Genomic DNA, 24,778 nt, shown 5'->3' on the forward strand with positions numbered 1-24,778 from the left:
CTTTTATGGGTATTAGGAATTACAGGTTAACCCTGGTGGCAGGGAGTAGTGGTGAGAGAGACCAGAGCCACAATGTCTGGACATGTACTTCCTTAGTTTAAAAGTCACTTTTAATGTCCTCTTAGATGAATTCGTAATTGTACAGTTTTTAACTGATACTCTCTTAGAGCAATAAACTCAAGCTGATTTACATTCAATGCTGTCAAATTAATGGAAAGTGTAAAAATACAAAAAGTTGCTAAATTCCGACCCATTCAGGTGGAAAGTATATTGCATATTTATATCATATTGAATATCCGTACATTTAAGAAAATCCAGTCACTAATGCTCAATAATTCAATTAATTGTCACTCCAGTTTGTGACAGGCTTATCAACTGATATTTTACATTATACGAGGAAAAATATAGATGGTTGATATTTTCTCTTTTATCATCAATTCCAGGTGCTCTTTAAACTCGTTCTTTATTGTTCTGAGTTTACTTCTGCAATTGCCCTTGACTTTTTTTGTGGTTAATTCTTTTAACTTCAGAAATGTTAAATGGAGAAAATAAACTTAAGGTTTAAGAAAATCTCCAAGGTGTTTAATTCTGTGGCTTTACCAAAACATGAAAGTCAAGGACAATTATGGCTTAATTCATTTCAATCACTGAGAGGTTTTTTATGTAGTTGTTGATATAAAAAATGTACAGCAATCAAAAATTTTCTCGTGGAACATGCTCCTAAGATGCCAAGATACATTAAAAGAAAGATCATTTCAATAGAACTTTCACTCAAATGAAGTACAGTGTCAAACTATAAAGAACAGAGATTAAATCAAGTGGACCAAATGGTTCTAAGCTTTCACAGCTCAGTTATTAGACCGGCTTGAATACAATAAACATGTCAGATCAAGACATTTGCTTTATCTCAATTTATGTATATGAGCACCTAGCAAACTGATAAGTTTTTCAGCACTGATTCTCACAAATATTATATTTAAAGCCTTTTTAAGTGTCATTATTTTTTAATATTACATTAAAATTATGTATGCATATGTATAACAGATATATATATACACACATATATATTTATATTCCTAAGTAATTTATAGTCATGACACATGCAAGAAACCACAAATGCAAATTCTGGATCATATGTAAAATGTAAAGAATCATATAACATCTCATTTTATGTGGCCTGTTTCTGTAAAGCAAAAATTACAGTATTTTCGGAGAGCACGTATTTCCTTGAACCCTATTCAGCACCCAGCATATTGTTGCTCACATATTAGATACTCAATAGATGTTTGTTTATTTAATTTAGTTTGAACTGGATAGACAGATATACACTTTGTTAAATGACAGGAATTTTTCCCCCCCTCTTAAATTGTTTTTGGTTTAACAAAAATAACACTTGGATGAGGACCAACAAAACAAAACACCACCACCACCAAAAGCAAGAAATAGCTGTTATCTTTTATTTTATATAAAAAGAGAATGCTGATCTAAATTCTTTTGGTCGTTTTAATAGAAGTAAAAAAGACTGAAGACTATAGTTGTATTTTTTTAGCTTTCTCATAAAAAAGAATTACAATATAAAGTAGTATGTAATTACTGACTATATTATGTGCAAGGCATTGTTCAAGGTATTTACAAACAAAAACACATAAAAGGTTGAAAGAAAATGGATTATATAATATATACACAAAGCATTCTATTAAAAATTGTGTCATGTAACACACATTAATTTATTATAACACAACTTATTGGAAGATAGACATCAGGATCTGTCTTTAAAATATTAATAGTGGAAGGCCTAACCAGAGTAATCAGGCAAGAGAAAGAAATAAAAGGCATCCAGAAGTAGTCAAACGATCTCTCTTTGCTGACAACATGATTTTATACAAAAAAAAACCCTAAAGACTCTGCCAAAAGGTTTCTGGAACTGATACACAGTTTCAGTAAAGTTTCAGGATACAAAATAAATGTACAAAAATCAGTAGCATTTCTATACACCAATAACGTCCAAGCTGAGTGACAAATCAAGAACACAATCCCATTTACAATTAACCACAAAATAAAATCCCAAGGAATACATCTAACCACGGATGAAAAAGATCTCGATAAGGAGAACTACAAAACACTACTATGAAATAAATCATAGATGGCACACACACACACACAAAACGGAAAAACATTCCACATCCATGGATTGGAAGAATCAATATCGTTAAAATGGTCATATTGTCCAAAGCAATCTACAGATTCAATGCTATCACTATAAAACTACGCACATCGGCTGGGCGCGGTGGCTCACGCCTGTAATCCCAGCACTTTGGGAGGCCGAGTCAGACGGATCACGACGTCAGGAGATCAAGACCATCCTGGCTAACATGGTGAAACCCTGTCTCTATTAAAAAACAAAAAATTAGCCGGGCGTGGTGGCGGGTGCCTGTAGTTCCAGCTACTCGGGAGGCTGAGGCAGGAGAATGGCGTGGACCTGGAAGGCGGAGCTTGCAGTGAGCCAAGATGGCGCCACTGCACTCCAGCCTGGGCGACAGAGCGAGACGCCATCTCAAAAAAAAAAAAAAAAAAAAACTACACACATCATTTTTCACAGAACTAGAAAAAACTATTCTAAAATTAACATGGAGCCAAAAAAAAGAGCTTGTATAGCCAAAGCAATCTAAAGCAAAAAGAACAAAGCTGGAGGCATCACACTGACTTCAAACTATAAGGATACAATAACCAAAAGAGCATGGTACTAATACAAAAACAGAAACATAGACACATATCAAAGTTTTTAACAATCTGGTGAACAACCCTGGATATCTTTGTACTAATATATATTAGTCGTATTAGATAAGGAAGAATTATAATTTTATCCTTATAGCTCTGAAAATTATAGATTATGAATTATGATGTGGTCATGTCTTTGCTATAGGTTTTCTGAAATCTCTAAAACTCTTTGTTTATATTAACTTGGTAATTATTTGAATTAGTAGGATTAGGATGCTATTATTTTGAAATCTCAGGTTATAGTATAAAAACCCTCTCCCATTCTGGTCAATCATCTAAAAGATTTTTGGGCATTCCCACTGTCCAGATATACAATAATTTAGGATTTTGCCACAACCAAACTTGAAACTGCATTACAAGTTGCATATGAATCTGAGGAATCACTTATTTGTGATTCTAACTGATATTTGAATTCTAACCGATGGTTAAAATTAACATTCTCTGAACAGGTTCAAATTTTAATACCTTTTCTTAAGAAAGAGAACCAAGAAGGCTATACTATAAAAAAATGTGGCTTTTTTAAATAAAGAAAAAAACAGTGGTTTTTTATTCCATTAATCTCTGAATCTGAATAGATGGATATTCCTTTTCAACCACATACGTGCACATATACCTTATCTATATATAAGATACTAGAGGAGACAAATAGAGAAAGAGATTAATGCAATCTGGAGTTAGACTTCTACTGCAAGAGGTGATAATCAAACGGCATTCATCATTATTTAACAATCTTATGTACTTAGGATAAATACTTGCTGCTACAGCTTAGAGACAAGGACATCAACCAGAATTCTATTCCTTCCATTTGTCAATTCATCTCCTCTATTGCCTCCTTATCTCACTCACTCTCCCATGCCAAAGCAGGATTATTAGTAGATCTTTGGGTTTGGCTAACCAATTTAGTGTCAGGATGAATGGAGAATAACATTTGTTCCAAAGTGTATTGGGACAAAGAAAAAAATGATAAGATTAACTAGCTATGACAATGTAACATATGTATTCTTTCTTCCTAATTAAAGACAAATGTTGAACTGGAAATTAAAAAGCAACATATTCTGAGTAAATGTGAAGCTTAAATTACTCTAATTTTTTACCTCCCTCTTTCTGAAAAAAAAAAAAAAAAAAAAACTACACAATTTTTCAGAGCAGGGAGTGACAAAGATGGTTCACAGCAGGGTGAGTAGTTGGGAGGTTGTTGAAAGATGATCTATTCCAAACATAACAGATGACATGGTGTTGGTAGAATGTGACTATCAGGGCTACCTGTGATGATGACAGGACTTTCTATGCATACTTTATTCTTGTCAGCAGAACCAGGAGTTGACTCTTAAATATTCTTTCCATTTCAATAAGAACTTCAGATTAATTCAGAACAGGTTCAACTGGAGTCCAACCATAGTTAATAACAGTGAAGTACTCAGTCTGTGGCAAGAAATGATGCCCAATACTCTTCTAAATATTGGTGGTTTCATATGAAAAAGAAAAATAATGAAAGTCTGACATACGAGATAAAACTTTTCTCTTTACTATTGGTTTTTCTATGTGCATAGTCATGATGACATAATTCCTTTCCCTATGGTCTTATTTATCTAAAAACGCAGTTCCTGGAACTTGGAAAGCACCTTAGAAGAGTGGGGAAGAGGATGTCATTGAATAATGTTACTTCCTAAATCACAAATCTCTATGTTAGGATTATATCATAGAAGTCTGCCTGAAACTACATTGTGAAGGAGAAATACTCTATCTTGGGCTCCATCTCACTCTCTGTTCTTTACTTCTAGTTCACAATTTGCTTTCCATGCCACAGAAGATCCAGGGGGTTTGCTATTCCTTCCTAGAATAAACAACTATAACAGAATCCCCAGTGTCAGGTCTTCCTTGGGACATCACCTTTCCAGAGAGCAGGTCTTCTCTTCCAGGTCAAGAGGGCAAACGATCTGAACATGTGAAAGATTTTCACATAGTAAGAGGGAGATTTCATGAAATAATAATATGTTGGCAACCATAAGCTCTAGCCAGGCTATATATGAGTAGGACAAATAAATAATGCAAAATTCTTCTCCCTAAAGGGTTAATTAACATTAGGTAAAATCCAGATCAGACTTAGGCACATCTTTCTAAACAGCTCACACATTCATCTCAGTTTCAATTTTACTTACTCTAAATGCAAATCAAGTCAAATCAAAACATTTACTTTGAGAAAGTGGGAAACATATGCCAGTTCATGGTCTCTATGTATACTTGGTATGGATTCATGCTACCCAAGAACCTCAACATGCATTTTAAACTCAGTGCTTTTTTGGTCAATTATATTCCCAAAAGTTTGTCATAATCAACTGAAGTGAAGCAAAGTGATTTTTCCTCTAGGGAGTCACTAATTAGAATAGAAATATTGGTGATTCAGGCCTCTCTTTAAAGTCCAGAGAGTGCTCTGGTTTCGGCATTAGGCACTAATTCAGTTTGTTTGACTGTTAGAGTTGATCCTCCAGGCATAAAAGGATGTTTAGTCATCAAACAAACAGGATTACTGTATCTTGGACTTCTGCCACTGGAAACCATTAGTGGGGTGTGTCGTGGGAGAAGGAGATGGAGATACAGATGGGGAAAGTTGGGTTCCTATCCTACAGAGACCCATTTCAATGAAGTAAATTTAAACTTACTAAAAGACTTTAAATGCCAGTCCCTCTCTTTGTTCCCAGTCCATTGCATATAATCTTGGATTGTAAAGAACTGAAAGGAGCCTTAGGTTTTAAGCAACTTGCCATCTGGGGCAAAAAAAAAAAAAAAACATCTCTAGAAAATAATTATGACAAATGGTTATCACAGACTCAAATGTAAAAATACATCTTATATTCAGTGGAAATTTGCTTTCTGTATATTTTATCTCTTGGAGATATTTTACCCACTGGAGCAATGAAGATCAATAAATCAAATCCCAATTTCTTTTTGACAAACCTGGCAGACAATCTAAAACAACTATATCCTCTAAATTCACTTTTTCTAAGATTAACAAGCACAGCTTTGTTATTTCCAATTCTTTTCATGAGCCAAATAGCGTAACCTCACATATCTGTGGAACAGATTGTATTTGGAAATTCAGTTTCCTGAAGAAGTACTCTGAAGCCTTGTGACTTATGAGGTTACGAAGGAGATTATATTGGGGTTTGAACCATTGCTTACTGGGTTCAAAGTCAACTGCCCTAACACTATTCCATAGTCCCCTCAACACATATGACCACCTTATTAAAGATGACTCCTTCCCCAAACTATATCAGCCAAAAGGAAAATTAAGACATCTATGAGTGGGTTTTCTTATAAAAGAAAAGAAGGCTGCCAAAATGGATAATCTGTGAATAATTCAGGCACTGAAATTCCTCATGCAGTTTCATTGCCCCACATGTCGCAATCTTCTCTCTGGTCCCTCAATGTGTTTTCATTTTAATTTTAATATATCCTTGATGGTGGCTGCACCCTAAAGCCCTCTTCACTTGAAGTGGTAATTGTATGGTTTTTCAAAGTTTAAACTAGAATGCACGCAGAGAAATACTGAGTTATAAAGAAATACTGAGTTATAAAGGTGTTGCATGCTGTTGCTAGATATGAATTTGCAGGAATGGTAATGGCAAGAGTGTGTTGTTACATCATCAAATTAAATAGTTAAAACTATTTCCCCCATACATACATGCCCCCCCCCCACCAGCTTTATGGCCAATAATTATAACAATGCACTTACATGCAAGCATGGATGTTATTAAATAATGCCTGAAATTCAAAGTGGCCTCATCAGCCACCCGAGGCAAAGCATAATTGCCCTGTTTTTGTGAATTACCAGAGAGCAGACAATGTTGCTGAATGTTATTACTTAAGCATTTTAATTTTTCACTGGGTAAGGAAATTAAATTCCAGCTCTAAAAAGTGATGTGTCTGGTCAGGGAAGGGGTTGCTGTGTGGAGGAGACCTGGGCGCATAGTTGGAAAGGGTGAGGTTTGCATTGAGAAGACATGCATTTTTCCTCTCTTGTAACACACATGGAAGAGAATCTTCTTAGCCCCTGTCTTCTAAGGAAAGCAAAGCTCACTGTCCTCAGTTCACTGAAGACCTAACTATAACAAAAAATTTTCTGACAATCTGTCAAGCTTTTAATTTTTTTTTTTTTTTTTTTTTAGACCGGAGTCTCACTTTGTTGCCGGGCTGGAGTGTAGTGGTGCAATCTTGGCTCACTGCAACTTCTGCCTCCTGGATTCAAGCGATTCTCCTGCCTCAGCCTCCCGAGTAGCTGGGACTACAGGCACATGCCACCATGCCTGGCTAATTTTTGCATTTTTAGTAGAGATAGGGTTTCACCATGTTGGCCGGGATGGTCTCGATCTCTTGACCACAGGTGATCTGCCCGCCTTGGCCTCCCAGAGTGCTGAGATTACAAGTGTGAGCCACCGCACCCAGCCTTGTTTTAATTTTGATAGCAGAAACTATCCTTCTTCACTAGAAGGCAGAGGCCATGAGGCATTTAGTATTATCACAAAGTCACCAAGATAGATTCTCCTTGGCCCATGGTGCATCTTTACTGCTGTTGCTGATACAAGCAGCCATGCCAGATGTGTGACCTCTGCTAGGCTAATGGAGTATGTATCTATCTGTTGGAAGAGACTCAAGACTGCAAAGGAATGAGCTGTGTCTCTTGCAGTCTGGTCCCTCTTGGAGTAGAAACCAATTGCTGTATTAGGGACTAGTAGCAGGTCACACAGAATAAGCATTACATTTCCCTGTTCATCTCACACTTTATAAGCATTTCATTATGTTAGAGTTCATCCAATGGCATTGCTGGAGTTCAGTTTCTTTGTTGGTGGTTTTTTGAGTGTTTTGTTTTGGCAAACCTCAGAATCATTTTCATTAAACTTTGCTTTGGTTCACTGTCCTCATGTGGAAGGCCAGATTCGTTAACATGGCTTGTGAAGCCCTTTATGATCTAGTTACCAGCATACCTCTATAATCTCACCTTTCCTTCGTTCTTCATGACCTCTGTGCACTGTGCAAACTTTCAGTTCTCAGAATGGCCATTACTTTCTCCCTTCAGGGTCTTTGCAGGCTTTACCCCTATGCTTAGAAGACCCTTCTCATTACTTCTCCAATCACAGGACTCACTTGCCTAGCTTTTCATAGCTCCACTAGGCTGCAAGCACCATGAGGGTAGGGAGGGTGTCTCTCCTTCACCATTGCTTCCTTAACACCCAGCACTCATTATATATGCCACCAACAACTGTTGAATAAATGGGTCATGGGAAATTATTAGCCATTATTGTCATAATCATTAAACATTAAAATAAAAAGTCAAAAGAAACTTCATATCACATCTATGACCAGGAGGTTTTAAAGACTTAATCCAACCTCCCTGCTTGTGTGTCCATGGTGGAAATTCCTTTCAGTTCTCACTTCCAGAAAATATTTCAGAATCGAGAAACTGGTTTATTTATTTATTCATGCATTTTTAATTTATTTATATGAACTAACAAAATATGTTTTGTTCATTCTGCTGGCTGCTGTGAAGCACAGATCGAAATTCGAGGCTGTATTTGGTTCACTGTTGTAACTCCTGGGTACATCATATTTTACTTTAATTCTCTTTGTTTTTGTCTTTTTGGTTCTGAATGTCTGAAAGTTGCTTCATAGGATCCCTCATGTTTATTTGGTATATTTTTGCAGAATGAGACAAAACATAAAATTGTTAAATGAATTCATTTTCATTTTCAAAGTTTTCAGAATTTTATGTTATTGGAAATTGGGATCTAAATACGTTTTTCCCAATTATGCTATGAAAATTTAAAGAATTCCTTTTTACAAATGGATAAACAAAGGCAGAGACAGAAAGAAATGTTTTTTTAGTTGTGCAAAAAGCCGCTACTCTTACCTGAATGAAACGAGCAGTTTTTCAACTCAATGCTGGAGTCCCATTTAAAAATATATTTTATGCCTTACACAAGAAACTATTAGACTGAAAATTCAGACTGAGCTACATGTTATTGTTAGAAAAGTTCTAAGTAATGGATTTGGGTTAACAGCTGCTGTTTTCCTAAAGAGGTGTTAAATGGTTCTAGAAATAATCATTTCTCTAATCCTCCTATTGTATAGCTGATTTTTGCTAATTGATTTGAGCCTATGTTTTAGTCAAATACAAGCTCAGAAATATTCCATTTGTAACCATGTTTATTCCGCCTCAAAGAGCTCAGGGAAGCTAAACCTTAAAACATGCATTGCTGTGGGGCCATCCCTTGCCACAGTTTTAGCCTGTGGTTTGAATGGATATTATGGGGATCTGATCGAAAGTGAAGAAAAGGAAAAACATACAGCAAATTATCTTTAAGCTACTTTTTAAAATTTTATTAGTTCAATACCTCCATTTAAAAAGTATGAATTTTAACTGTTCTTTCATTATCTTATTTTGAACTGTACCACTTGACTAGTGAGATATCGTGATCATTTCATAGCTAGTAAAATGACCTTACAGTTTTTTCTTAGTAAATAAAAATGCTCATTGAGCTTTTACTGAAAATTTCGAAAAATAAAACAGTTAAGGAAGCCAAAGGTCCTAACTCTGTGGATGTTCAATCTTAACTGATCAAATCTGGTCTTTCCAAAGATTTGAACTAACAATACTGATATTTTCTGTGAAAACTGATTTAAAAAGCAATGCTACAGTTATTTTTTGTTTTCTGTTCTGTTCTTAGTCTCTACATTTAATCGAATTGTGATATGTAAAAATATAACTGACCACCTAGGACTGTGTTTTGATTGTGAAAGGCATTCAATGTAGCATACTTGATCAAAACATCCTGTGGTAGAGACTGCCATGAATTCCCATGTCTGGTTCTATACTCCTTAACAAGCACAACCAGTGACCCTGACCTTTGAACTAGATGCAGAGACCGGATGCCTTTGTGTTGGGTCACTTGGAGAGAGGTCAGTCCATTATGCATATGGAAAGGAGAGTGCATTTAATTAATACATGGTGACAAGGGGGGATAATTAGGTAGAGACTGGCCAAGGTAGGGTCTAGCAGGTCTTTATGACTAGTTTTAGCCAAATAAAGGACACCAACACTGACATATAATTTTGGTCCAAGGCAATGAAGAGCTCACCTGCTGCCTCCAGGGCTGCTTACCATGCTGCAACCATGCTGAATGGTGCATACTGGACTGGAACCTGGATCCCTGAGTAAATGAATGGAGAAAAGCCCCTATCCAGTATATCAGATTTGTGTGAACCAAAAAATAAACTTTCAGTATGGTAAGTCTCTGAGATTTAATTGTTATCTAAATTAATATATCACCACTAAACCACATTGTGGTCCAGCCTTTTCAGTTTTGTAAACACAAACTCAGTTCTGCCAACTCAATTGTGTTCTAGTTTATTTTCACACCTTCTCTTTGGAAATAATAAAATGAATTAATATTCTACCTATCTTTCTTGGGTACATGAATATCAGTCCAAAAGAATTTCGTTGCTAATTTTTTGAAGAATGGTTCAGATGAACTCTAAAGTATCTTTAAATGGTAAGATTTTATAATGTGTGGGTACAATGTAATTAATTTCCATGAAGATTTTTGATGAGATTTAAAGAGTGTCTTAAAGATAACAAAATAGAAATCTGAGAAATCAACAATTAGTTCAAAGATTTCTTTGGGAAGACTCAATTAAAGAATATAGCAAATATTCTGAATTTTTAAAAATGGAACTATATGGTGAAACTGCTTCTAAACATTAGTGTTAGTCTAAGGATGAGCGTGGTTATTGTCACATTTTTATTGATGTAATTTGAAACAAACAATAAAAAATAGATTGGGTAAAGGCAATTATGACAATAAATAAAATTTTATCTTTGAATATAAATAAAAATTAGTTGACATTTATTTATTTTGATATCTAGTTATTTATTGAACTAGTTACAACCACTCACACTGCGAGGTGCTGAAAATAGAGTTGAAAAAGATAAGACCAGTGCCCTCAAGGATTTCAGTGTTACTATGGGGAACAGATTAGAAGAACACATGATAGCAATACAGACTAAAAGAGATGCTATGAGTACATTCAATAAGCTAGGGAACCATGGGGTAGGAGTCGGGGGTAATATGAGCTAGGCAGGGAAGATTTTTATAATAGTGATGTGTATTTTGAGTCTGTAAGAGATATATAAAAAATCATTCTACATTAGAATTTCTTTGAAGTAACTAAAATAACCAAATTAAACAATGTTCTATGCACTAGATAATTACTTCAAATAAAGGAAAGGCTAGGATCATAAGAGAGGGAGAAAATGCAAAACCGATGAGCAATGCAATAAAATAATGTAGGAATACAGGACCATTCTTATAAAATCTTTCACTTGACAGTATGTCGGGAAACACAAGGTCATCTTTAACAGGTAACACATAAGAAAAAGATAAATACATACAGTGGATCTCATGGTTATTTATTTGTAAGTAAATACAAAGTCATTTTTTCCCATAAGTCCACTTCCCAGAGCCCTACAAGTCTGAAAAAATAGACTCCTCTTTTTAATGAAATATTTAATTTTAACTAGGAAAAGCTAGACTACAATGTCAAATGTTTTCTATATAAAATTGCGATTGAGAAAACCAGGCATGGAAAAGGAAAGGAATTTTTTAAAAATGTCTCTAATAATAGTTGAATAGGATAAGGGGAAGGAAGAGAGAAAAGTAATGGTAAAATTTAAGTTGACGTTTTAAGGAAAGAGATCATGAAGCCTTGGCCAAAATTGGACAGAAGTGCATTGATTTGATTTTTAGAAGCTCACATATGTTGAAATAGGTGCTTCGCTTATGTAGTAACACTAATTCTGGCAAGTTTATTTTGTAGGTAACTAAACTGGAATAATGCATATGAGGGAGGAGAGTTCCCTGACCCTCCTGTGAGTCTTGCCACAGGGAGGGTATTGGGGGTTGGTGGTAACTTGTTTTGCTTTGTTGCTGAACTCAAACCACTTGCAGGAGGGGGAGCATGCAGGTAGGTTGGTGCAGGAACCAGGGCTAGTGCCTTTGGGTGCCAGGGGCAGCATCTAGCAGTTGCCCACAACCTCTGGAGCCCCAGAGGGCATGTGTTACAATTAATGCTCTTTTAGCAGTTACTGTTCACAGATGGCTAGGTGTTAAACAACCAGTGGAGAATTAGGGTGACATATACCCTGCCCTCTTGGAACCTGGATTCTTGTCCAGCATACAAGAAGAATCAGGTTACACAGACTTGAAGGATGGCGAATGCAGAGGTTTTACTGAGTGATGGAGGTGGCTGTCTGTGGGTTGGGGGCTGGAAAGGGGATGGAGTGGGAAGATGATCTTCCCTGGAGCTCAGCTGTCCCCAGCCGAACTCCTCTCTGACTGTCCAGCTCGCTCTTCGACATTCAGACACTTCTATTCTTTCCTTCTCTGCCGTGCCACTCTTCCTCTGCCAGTGGAGTTTGGGGTTTTTATAGGTACAGGATAGGGGGCATGGCGGGCCAGGGTGGTTTTGGAAAAAGCAACCTTTGGGCAGGAAAACAGCAATGCCTGTTCTCATTCAGGGCCACAGTTCTAGGCTTGAGGGTGGAGCTGTCGTCAGGGACTCTGCCCTCCTGTCTCCTGTCTGTATCACATACAATGTGGACTGCATGTAACATTCCTTCCCAATCTCTTTAATTTTGTAAGTAACCTCAGGGGGTAGCCTCACCATCGTTAGTCAATGAAGGCAGAATGTCAGAAAAGAAAAAAGAGCAGCTTTATAATGGGGAATGGATATAATTATAGTTATTATTACAGAGAAAATGAGGCAGAACATGTTTAAAAGAATAAAAATATGATCAAAGATCAATTTAAAATACATTCTCATCTTGCTGTAAATACCACACAATATACCTCTGAAAAATTTTGATCACATATTTAGATTGGCCCATTTAATATTTTAGAAAGTCCTAATCTCTTCCTGCCCTCAAAACACTCAAAATAGAGACCCAAATTTACCTCACGTAATCATCATACACATATAGATGTTAACATTTATGTCTCAATTTTCTTTTCTGTAAAATTGGAATAATAAGCCACTTGTCCATTTCACATAGTTAGTAGTTCACTAGGATTTCAATTCTGATGTATTTCCATGTTGCTGGAAAATTTTCCTTTATTGTATAAATTTTAACACAAATTCCTTCCCACTTCTTTAGCCTTTTTCAACCCTTCAGAACAAAATACATTTCAGTTTAATAAAATGTGTTTTCAAAAAGTATACTTACAAGCAAAGGTTAGGGTGGTACAAAATCAAGCATGGTTACAGCCTCCCACCTCCAACCTGTTTCCTCAATGGAAAGTATTTTGAAATCTTCATCTAATAAATCTTCCTTGCCTATAGGGAATAAATGTGCAAGTCTCCCATGAATTATTATTATTATATTATTATTATTATTTATGGAAAGAGTCTTGCTCTGTTGCCTATGCTGGAGCGCAGTGGTGCAATCTTGCCTCACTTCAGCCTCTGCCTCCCAGGTTCAACCGACTCTCCTGCCTCAGCCTCCTGGGTAGCTGGGACTACAGGTGCATGCCACCATGCCCTGCTAATTTTTGTATTTTTAGTAGATATGACGTTTCACCATTTGCCCAGGCTGATCTTGAACTCCTGGCCTCAAGTGATCCACCTGCCTCAGCTTTCCAGAGTGTTGGGATTATAGAGGTGAGCCACTATACCCCGTGAGTTATCTTGTGTACAAAAGAGAGCAGAAAACATTCCAGTTGAGAGCCAGCACTCTTCTCTACCAGAAAAATTTAAAGTATCATTATTAATAAAGCAGCGTAAAAAGACACCAGGGCCAAAGTCCATCAGTGTGACGAAACAGGCCTGAATTCATCCTTTTGGTTGGCCTGACTCCTTATGTTTCTTTGGCCCTACCACCTATGACCTGACCCAATTGAACAACATTGGTCTTGCTATCAGAAAAAGTGAGAAAGTGGATCCTGATAAAGTGAAAGAGTCTGTACCTGAGTGAACCACAGAATGAACTTCTTGAAGTTGTGGTTACTCAGACCTTAGTGACATTGAAGATATTGCCAAAATCTGCTAATTAACCCCAAAGCACTTGGGTCTCTTAGGCTCTATCATCATGTTACACCGTGCCTTCTACAGTCCCCTTTTTTACACAGTGCTTTTGCTTGGATTTTTATTAGCCATTTGTCACAAGAGTCCTGTAAGATGTACCAGCCGTCATTGCTCTATTTTTACAAGGCAGGGAGGCAAAAGAGACACGGATACATTAAACGATTTGCCCCTGGGCTCCAAGTCTTTGCTAGCCTGTTACACACAATGTCACTGCAATCGGCTGGGGGTGGAGGTTGCTGAACCTTGTTCCAGCGTGCTTGCAGTCATTTTTCTGGATTTCATATCTGTGTTCCGGGCAAATGGGCACGTGTAACATGAACAAGGTTTTGTTAGGCCATTATTCTACCGCAAGTCAGTTAGAAGGATAGATGCCAAAATCTCCACATCTTTGAGACACGGGACTGGTCTCTGACTTCCCATGGCTGATTTTACGTCTCTTAAAGTTAGTGGAGAAAAACAAGTGCAGAAGATTCCTGTGGGTCTGGAAAGCATTAGTGGTAAATCTTGAGTATAAAGCTCATATACGCCACTTTCCCTTAATGAACATCTAATCCAGCAATACAACACAGTGCCCGTTGTCAGGACTACACATCTGCTATCCACATCCCGGCAGGGGTTCCAGTTTTCTTGGAAGAGGATTCTAAGTCCCTGCAATATCCATTATGCCCTTGAAATCATGCATGGGCATTTGGAGTAAATATAGCCAACAGACTTGGCCGAATGCAAACTGATCAGTACTTTTCACTATCCCTGAAATGCTTGAAAATAAATGTAAAAAATAAGTATGCCAAAATACGTATATTGATGTCTCTTCTTTGTTTTCAGTAAATATTTAGCACTAATTGCAGTGAAGGTGCTAAGGCAAGTAATAAAAATGTAAAGCGTTTGAGGTAAACAAAGCATTTTAATATAAGAGGTATCCTAATAGGAAAACAGATATATAAAACAGAATCAATAGGAGCCTGGGTAATCCCAGATGGTGTAATTTCCAGTCCAAGAGCAGAAGACCAATGTTCCAACTCAAGTAGGCAGGCAGAAATGAAAACAGGCAAATTCCTCCTTCTGCCACCTATGTTAGATGCTGTTCACCTACACTGGGGAGGCAATCTACTTTATTGGGTCAATTGATTCAAATGCTAATCTCTTCAGGAGACACCCTCACAGACATACCCAAAAATAATGTTTAATCTGGGCACCCTATGATGCAGTCCAGTTGACAGATAAAAGTAACCATCACAAACACATGATCTAGAAATATTTACATACACAGGAATACCTCTATAGGCATACATGTAGTTCTGTCTTATATCAGTTCTGCAAAACCCAGGTCAAGAAGACCCATCAATCACCAGGTTCTGGTATTCATGCTTTTGTGTAGTTTCCTCCCGCACTGAATTAAGCTGACCTGTGTAACTCACAAGACATTGCAGGAATGATGGCGTATGTGCTCAGGCTGGACATAAATGACTCTGAGACTTCTGCCTTGCCCTCTTGTAGCGCTCTCCAGGAAAAGCTGCCTGCTAGATAACATGAAGACACTCCAGCAGCCTCATGAGGGTGGAGGGAAGAGAGGCCTCATGATGAGGAACTGAGGCCTCCTACTAAAAGCCAGCACTAACTTGTCAGGCATGAAAGTGAGCCACCTGGAAGCGCATCTTCAGCCCCTGGGGACCCTTTAGATGACTGCAGGCCCTGCTGACATCTTGACTGAAACCTCATGAGACAGCTAGAACCAGAATCACCCAGGTAAGCTCCTCCTGAATTTCTGACCCATGGAGACTGTATGAGACAGTTTTAATAAATACATTAAGCTTCTATGTCATCGAGTAATTTATTATGCAATGATTAATAGGTAACGAATACAACTTCTATATTATAAATCAACATTATCCACATTGTACTTAAGAATAAGGCATAATCTTTGAATTGCTGTCATATGATTTGTGGTAAACTTAGTGAAGGGACACCTTGTCTAAATCCCCTCATCACCAGAAATTCAAACTGATAAGATGGCTGGTCAGAAAGGTACAGTCTGCAGCCATACAGGGAGAAGCTTTCTGTCCGTTCGAATATTTAAGTCTACCTTAATTGTGCTCTAACCTATTCAAAGAGTCTGGAGCACTGGTGTGATTTTTAAAAAACATTTGTTACTAACAGCTATGTTAGAATTTATAAAAGTACTAACTTAGAGATGATTTAATGTTATTCCTATAACAATTCATATTCATTATGAACAGGAGGAAAACGGAGAATTTACTGCAAGTGCTCAGGGAAAAGATGAGCATTCCAAGGTGTCCTCATGAGGAGTGTGCTATCCTAGTAAATACCATACATCCTCTGTGTCTCCACGGAAAAACAATCTGAAGCTAATCCACTCATAAAAATAGCAGATGAGTTATACCATTGAGTTAGTATTTTGTAAGGAGTCTCTGACAACTTCATAAAGGAGGTGAGGTTTTCTCGTGGATTTGCAAGAGACAAGTTTGATTGCAAAACAGGCAGAAAGGTGGCCTTGAAATCTCAGATAATCTATGCAATGCTCAGAGGTGGAACAGGGAGACCAGGCAGAATGTAGGTGAGTTGGTTAAGAGGGTGAGATGAGGATGTATACATGTAAATAAAATAAAATGAATCATTCAAGGCATGGTGGAATTAAGTGGAACTAAAAAACTTAGGCTGGAGGAGAAGGAAAGTGGAGACAGACATGTGATCACATCATGTCTAATTGTATGTAAGTGCAGAGAGAAGAACACCAAAGGTGTGGTAAGTTTAGGGCCAAGAAAGCCACTAGCCCCTTAATATCCAGAAAACGACAAAAACGCATGGGAGTCAAGCTCTGTTTGCCTGGAAGAAGAAAGATAAAGACACAGACAAGACCCCTCCCCCACCAGTCAAAACTACTATTCTACCTGTTTCCGGATTCTGACCCACGTATATTCACTTGTTTCATCATTATCTCCTTCAAAAATATATTCATTCAATTAATAATGATTTACTGAGTGTGTATTATGTAGCCAGTGCTTGCATGGAACTCAGGTTACAGCTGGAAATGAAACAGATCTGGTCTTACACCCTCTGTACATCTTCTTCCTCCTGTTACCAGTCTGTCCTGTCTTCAACCTCAACTTCACTACTAATTTCTTACTTAATCATAACTTAACAGCACTCAATAAAAATGTAAAAATATAGACAAAATTATTCCTTACTCAATATTTCTGGCAACAGCTACTGCTGTTCTCTTCTCTCTCTCAATTATCTGAAAAGAGGAATAATACAATCACCTCCTCTTAATCCCTCCATCCTTAGCACTCTGATTCTATTCCCACCTCTGCAGGGAAACCACAGTGGACTTCTTTATGAGGTCATTTAGGAATTCCTTCTGAGTGCTCTATGACATTTAAAGCAGTTTTCCACAACTGCTTCCATTGTCACCTAGGACCTCATTATCTCTTGTTTTTCCTAATTCCTCAATGCTTCTTTTTTGGCATCAAATGACATTATCCACCCAATGTTTTGCCTATGGTTTCACTCTATGCCCTATTTCATGTCCATTGTGTATAAGAAGTAAACTCCTCTGAGGACATCTTTTCAACTACAATTCTGAATAATTCATCTTTTCAGTAAATTTTTCCTGAGTGATCCCTGTGGTTCAGGCACAGTTCTAGGTGGTGGAAATAAAGAATAAAGCAAAGTTCTCACCCTCGTGAAGTTTATTTCTAGTCAGGGAAGACATGAAATAAAGAATGTGTCAAGAGATCATATATGCTATGATAAAGCACTGCACAATCTCAACCTCTCAAATTTTTATTTTCTCTCTTATGCCCAAATCTTGTCTTTCCCACTACCCTAAACATTTCTCTGAATATGTGAATTCAACATATTCCAAACTGAGTTCATCATGAATTCCCCTCTACCTGCCACCCCTTTAGGTCTGTATCAGTTCTCATTCTCAGCAACTTGAACCATGATGTACCCAGTGGCTTCAACTTTGATACATTTTCTGTATTGCCAGTGGTATCATTTTTTCTAAAATGTAATAGTTGTGTCTTTGCCTTACCCAAATTCTCCTAGCAACTCTCCATCCAGGGTCAAGCCCAAACTCTTTAGGATACCAGAGAAAGCCGGTTCCTGCCTCTTGTCCCTTCTGTGTCCTTCAGGATACACTTTCTTGCCCTCACCTCTTGGCTCAAGCTCTTTCTTTTGCTAATCATGGCCCCTCTCACTCAACCACAGGTCCATTTAGCTAACTCCAACTTAGGCATTCTTCAAGGTGACAAAGTAACATCTTCTTGGAAATATGCAGCATTCTTTGCCTTTCTACTTGAGATCCGCATCTCCAATCAATGTATCTTTTTTTTTTTTTTTTTTTTTTGAGATGGAGTCTGGCTCTGTCGCCAGGCTGGAATGCAGTGGCACCATCTCAGCTCACTGCAACCTCTCCCTCCTGGGTTCAAGCGATTCTCCTGCCTCAGCCTCCTGAGTAGCTCGGACAAGAGGCATGCTCACAGCTGACATGCCCAGCTAATTTTTGTATTTTTAGTACAGACGCGGTTTCACCATGTTGGCCAGGATGGTCTCGATTTCTTGACCTCGTGATCCACTCCCCTCGGCCTCCCAAAGTGCTGGGATTACAGGCATGAGCCACCGTGCCCAGCCCCCAATGTCTCTTTATGTTCCCTTAACACTCAGAAACTTATCTTGTCATTGATTGTAACCACAATATATGATAAGTTATTCTATTTCTTGTCTTTCTCCCACATTCATCTGTGACTTCTCTGGAGAGAAAGACAGTTTCCTGCATCTTTTCCCCCAAAGTATAGTGCAATGCTACCCATAGAGGAAGTTTAATACTTTGCAATTATGAATGAGCTTAGTACATTACTAACTCACAAGGTCGGCAAGCAAATCGATACGTTGTACCAATATTATGCTGATTTACATTTCCACATGCTTACAGGTATTGCGCTGTTGGAATATAGTAGTTCCCCCAGTCACAATTTCACCTTCTGCAGTTTCAGTTACCCACAGTCAATAGCAGTCCAAAAATATTAAATGAAAAATTCCAGCAATAAACAATTTATAAGTTTTAAACTGCCCACCCTTCTGTGTAGCATGATGAAACCTCGTGCCCTCCTGCTCTACTCTGCCTGGGATGGGAATCATCCCTTTGTCCAATAAATGCAAGCTGTAGATGCTCTCCACCCATGAGTCACTCAGTAGCCATCTGTGATCAGATCGACTGTTGTGGCATCACAGTGCTTGTTTTCAAGTAACTCTTGTGTTACTTGATAATGGGCCCAAAGTGCAAATATTTAATAAGGAAAGAAAAAAAAATCCTATGCCGAGGTTGCTGAGATCTACAGTTAGAAGGAATCTTCTATACGTGAAATTGTGAAGGAAGAAAAAGAAATTCAAGCTAATTTTGCTGTCACACCTCAAACCACAAAAGTTACGGCCACAGTGCATGATAAGTGCTTAGTTAAGATGGAAAGGCATTAAATTTGTGGGTGGAAGACAAGAATAGAAATGTTCCAATTTATGGTGGTTTCAGGCATTCACTGGGGAGGGTGGGGGCTTGGAACTATGCCCTTTGAAGAAGCGCAGACTACCATCATTTCATACATCGGTATTCATACACAGCCGTGTGCTCTTCTGCAATTTTAAACTTGAAGTGGTAACTTAGGGAAGTATCCTCTTCAAGTCAGTTGCTGGGCAAAGTGGTTTTGTTTATTCTCAATTCTCCTTAACAGTAGAGCTGTGTAGTTTCCATGTGCAGCCATCTATTTTTAATCCAAGAGAGTCTCATTAGAATACTGTGAATCATTCCTCAGCAGCCATACCTGACCCTCTCATTCTGTGACACGAGCCTCTCCCATCATGTCTGCCCAAATAAAAACAAAGCAACTGTTGTTCATGTTTTCTTTCTGAAACCACCATCTGTCATCTTCCTCACCTTAATTTATGCTCCTTGTATTTATAGGAAAAGAGAAGAGGTAATCTGCAGAATATCATTTAGGAGAAAGTAATCTTTCAACTCCTCACTATTTACCTTACCTCCAACATCCTTTGTATGTTCAGTTCCATCCAGGAGCACATTATTTGACTGTGGTGTGACTCTTCCTTTCTCATTACCAGCAGTTAAGCTGGGCGTAGTGTGTCAGAGGCTAAGCCAATGGTCCCTGGTGTCTGGTGGAGACAGAGGGACCCAGGCACTGTCAGCTATGGCTGAAAAGTAAATCCTAAGCTGACTTCATATTGCAGGGCATAAAAAAGAGAGAAAATGTGGCCCTTGGCAAGATCGAGTTTTGTGGAGATTTTTTTCCCCCCACAGCAAGACTACAAAAAGAAACAAGCAGTGCTCTTTGGAGACTCTTGAATGCTCACTCAAAGGCATACTGCTGCGCAGCTATTTTGTAAAAGTGGAGAAATGGGAAATGATCATGTTCCAAGGTAGCTGGAGGCTGTCTGGGCTCACAACCAGGCTGCACTTCCTTGGGAAGAATAATTACCCTGCCATATGTGGCACTCCGGAGAAGAATGAGACAAGAAGTGGCTATGAACTAAGTCTTAAGAAAGTAAATTAGGCCAAGTACTAACGCAAAAACTCACTACCACTTACTAATTATTCATTCATCAAATATTTTTTGAGCACCTACTTTATGCCAAGCACTCTTGTAGGTATGGGGGATAAATGAGTGAACAAAACTGACAACAACAACAAAAAATATATTTTTATGATGCAACATTTTAGTGAGGGAAAAAATAAAAAGCATAACAAATCAATCATATAGTATATTAGAGAGCGTCAGGTGTTATAGAAAAAAACAGAACAGGATGGAGGGAAACAGGCAGGCTAAGAGAAGGACTATCGTTTTAAATGGAGCCACACCTAGAAGGTGGCGACTGAGCCAAGAGTTGAAGGAGGAGAGGAAGCGAGCTATGTGGCTTTTTGGAGGAAGGTTATTCCCTGCAGGGAAACAGTGCAAAGGTTCTGAGACACGAACATGGCTATAAGGTTTGTGAAGAATCAAGAACAGGCCATCGGAGCAGCCTGAGCCAAGAGAGGGTTATAGGAAACGAAGATGAGGAGATAACAGGCCAGCAATGAGGACAGATAGGGCAGGGTCTTCTGGGCCACTGTCAGGACTTTCGCTTTCACTCAAAGTATTGAGGGGACATCCATTAAATAATTTTGAGCAGAGGGGTGGCATAAGATGACTTCAGTGTTTATAAGAGCTATGTTTGCTGCATTGAGAATGGTTTGTAGGAAGATCATGTTAAGTCCTGGTCACTAGGGCACTGAGAAATACAGGTTATCTTGTTAAATCATTTTAGCAAAATAGGTATTATTATCTATTTTGTAGATGAGGAAACAGAAAGGGGCAATCGCCTGAACAAAGTTACATAAATAGAAAATGATAGATTTAAACCATGAAGTAAGCAATAACATATATTCTCCAAGCCCTATAGCAGTGTCAATTCTGGTTTAATTGCACTGAGGCTCAGGGTTACCAATGGAGTGTTGTGTGTGTCAGGAAACAGTCTATAGACTTTTGGAGTTACCACATGAACTAATTTCCGGGCCATATATGACTGATATAATTAAAAACTTTCACTAAAATTGCAGATGCTTTTAGTAGTTAATCAACTAGTTTTCTACATAAAGAAGAAAGAGTTCCCTGTCTCTCTTCATAGATGTGTCTGCAGATTGCTTTCTTCTCCTGGGCAAGGATTCATGTATCATTGAAGAGGTAGAAACCTTGTTAGGTTACTAGCACAAGCTGAGTTGACATCTTAATAATTTCCTAATAACCCCACACTGTTTCTGAAAGATACAGTATTTTTCAGAAGCAAATATCAGAAAAAGTGATCAAACTAAATAAAAGCAGGGACCATAGGCATAATCAGTGGTTTTTAGTGAAGGCTACCTGTTGAAGTAAATCCTCAGGATTCCTGTATCAGTTTGTTTTTAACATATAATATCTCTCCTTTTAGCTAAGAAATACGCAGAAAGGCTTGTAAGGAAAGATCAAAAAAGGTGAAAAAAAATACAAAAACTGAAATCTGCAAGGTTTGGTACCTGCTCTAGAAACAAAATATTGAAAAGAATGAATAGACTATGAGTACTTCACACTCATCAAAGCAGGTGAGCCATCACTTTAAGATGCTTTTTGATAAAAGCAAAGATGCAAAAATATTTTCTGCAAATGTATTTGATTATAAATGTTACAATTACTTGAGGAGGTAATTTAGAGGATATTGTTAATTTGCTAACTTATTTGATTATTTAATTGCAGACATTAGTTTTCAAACCATTTAAATTCCAGACTTCCTGAATATAATCAGATGTGATCGGACATGACTTTCTTGAGCGAGACTTGCCAAGAATATTGCTCTTGTTATTCACCTAGTGGCAGATGACCAAAATATAGGCTTCTGCTATTTTCTTCAGGTAATATTTAGTCAGGTTTCAAAGATCATCACAGAATTCCAAAGAACTGAATTTCAGAAATTTTAAAACTCCACTCGAGGGAAGAAAATCCCAAAGTCTATTTAAACTATATAAGGCTCACAATTATATCCATGCACTACCACATGAAACTGTTTTGCCTATGTGATGTGAAGCATGAGAAAATAATTAATAGCATTCAAAGATTTGGCCTCACATGGAGGAGAACATCTGGATAATCAATTTATTAACTAAAAGAATCTGAATGTTTGGGTGTAAAGAATTGTTCCTGTTCTTTGGTTAGAAAGGCGGACTTGAAGTCATTAGAGAGAAGTTCCTTAGGAGAAGGAATCTCATTAAAGTTTCAGTGTGACCTATTTTAAGCTTGACTGGAAAATACATAATAGTTCCGATAGAAACCAGGAATAGAGCAAATCAACATCCCAGTAAAGTGCCTGCTTCTACATAGATGCCATAAAGATTCCTAGGAAAGTTGACACTTTTCAATTTATAGCATCTGAATGGAAACACAGTTGTAGGTGAGATTGGTTAAATAGGTTTCATTACTTTGTAGTCACACTGTACTTGGGTTTGTGCATTCTACTAAATTATTCTTACCAAATTATTTTATAACATTCAAAAAAACCTGTCTCTGGTTCTGATTCTGTCATAATATTCAGGGAACTTTTCTGTCATTTTATTTTTATTGCCCTCTGGAGATGGCTTTCAGAAGTTCATCTACACCAATTTATTGTATATATTTTGTCTTTGTTTCTTACGGATTCAAAGCTACATTCAGTTGTTTTTACGTATGTTTCAAAACCATTTTACAAAGACCAATGCTGTTGGACTCCTGAATTCTGATATTTTTTCAGCTGCAGAAACACTAGCTAGCTATTGAAATTATGGCAAATATTTCTTTGTTTGATTGACTCACATCAAATTCCAGTGAGAAGCCATAATGAGTGAGTGGCTTCACTTTCTATCACTGAGGTATCTGATTCATTTTATTAGTCAGAAATACATTTTAACCTTATAGAGAGATTTTTTTTCATTAGACACACATACATACATAAATACCCCTAGCCTAGGCACACCCCATATGTAAGAAAGTTAACACTAGAAGAAAAAGCATGTGTGTGTGCTTATTTTATCTATCTGTCTATCCATATGTAGACACTATATCATCAGATCTAGATCTAGATATATAGCTAACTAGATATGCAAATCACTTATGTCTGAGAAAAAGATATGGACTTATAGTAATATAGGCAATGCATTTCTGTTCTCTTAAGCGAGTGTCTTCATCTCATTTTACCTGTTGGATCCAGGCTCCCGGTTACTAACATAAATCTGTCAGTCTCAAAGGCTATGGTGTAAGGTTTCCTTCAGAGGAAAAGACATAATAAAGCATACATCATCTTATTGCTATGGATTAGTTTAAAATGAATTAATCACTTTTGTCAATAATTTTCTTTTGTCTCTCTGTTCTCACCTCATGGCAATGTCCTTGAGACCATCATCTCCCCAAAAGGCATGGGGTGGGAAAAGAGGTAAAATCCTATTATAACTATTTTACTATTTAAAATAGTTACTCTAGCAGCTCTTCTAAAGAACACAGTAGAAAATGAAACACAGAATCTTCATTAATTTCATTATGATTGGTTTAGATTGTGCAAGCAGTTCTCAAACTTTAATTTCTTGCATGCCCTGTTTTTGAACAGGCTTACAAAACAAAGATCATTGGCAATGATATGGTTTGGCTGTGTCCTCACCCAAATCTCCTCTTTAATTGTAGTTCCCGTAATCCCCACATATTGTAGGAGGCACTAGGTGGACATAATTGAATCATGGGGCGGTTTCCCGCATTCTGTTCTTGTGATAATGAGTTCTCATGAGATCTGATGGTTTTATAAAGGGCTTCCCCTTTTGCTGGGCACTCATTCTTCTTCTTCCTGCTGCCATTGTGAAGAAGGACATATTTGCTTCCCTTCCACCATGATAGTAAGTTTCCTGAGGCCTCACCAGCCCTGCAGAACTGTGAGTCACTTAAACCTCTTTCCTTTATAAATTACCCAGTCTCATGTATGACCTTATGCAGTTGGAGAACAGACTAATACAGGCAGCCAGTTAACCTTTTTTTAGCATATTGCCTGTAGTTATCCATGGTGTTCAATTATAGGAGTTCAACTTATATAATTATGTCCTGGTAATGCCCTTTTAACACTGTATTTATTAAACTATCTGGTTTTCTTTCACAATCCCAATATAAAAATAACTATTCCTTAACTTCGATAATTCAGAAAATTGGCTATAAATGTGTTAGGGGATAAGAAATAGACATGAAGAATAAAGATTATAAATACCAGTTGTCATCTTCATTCCAAGATCAAAGTACTTATCCAGTTAGAAAAGTTT

The 24,778-nt window shown here is 37.6% G+C and overlaps 1 long non-coding RNA gene across 1 annotated transcript in view; it reads right to left on the reverse strand.

Moving 5' to 3' along the window:
- LOC134735748 (uncharacterized) overlaps positions 1–17,158 on the reverse strand; it is a 61,675-nt gene extending 44,517 nt beyond the window's left edge. The window contains exons 1-2 of the long non-coding RNA XR_010119171.1: positions 17,118–17,158; positions 13,055–13,164 (exon numbers count right to left, since the gene is read on the reverse strand). This is a non-coding gene — a long non-coding RNA (uncharacterized lncRNA). The remainder of the gene's footprint in view (positions 1–13,054; positions 13,165–17,117) is intronic.
- Positions 17,159–24,778: the final 7,620 nt, after the last annotated feature.

Source organism: Symphalangus syndactylus, chromosome 23 (genome assembly GCF_028878055.3).
Source record: "Symphalangus syndactylus isolate Jambi chromosome 23, NHGRI_mSymSyn1-v2.1_pri, whole genome shotgun sequence".
Taxonomy (NCBI): domain Eukaryota; kingdom Metazoa; phylum Chordata; class Mammalia; order Primates; family Hylobatidae; genus Symphalangus; species Symphalangus syndactylus.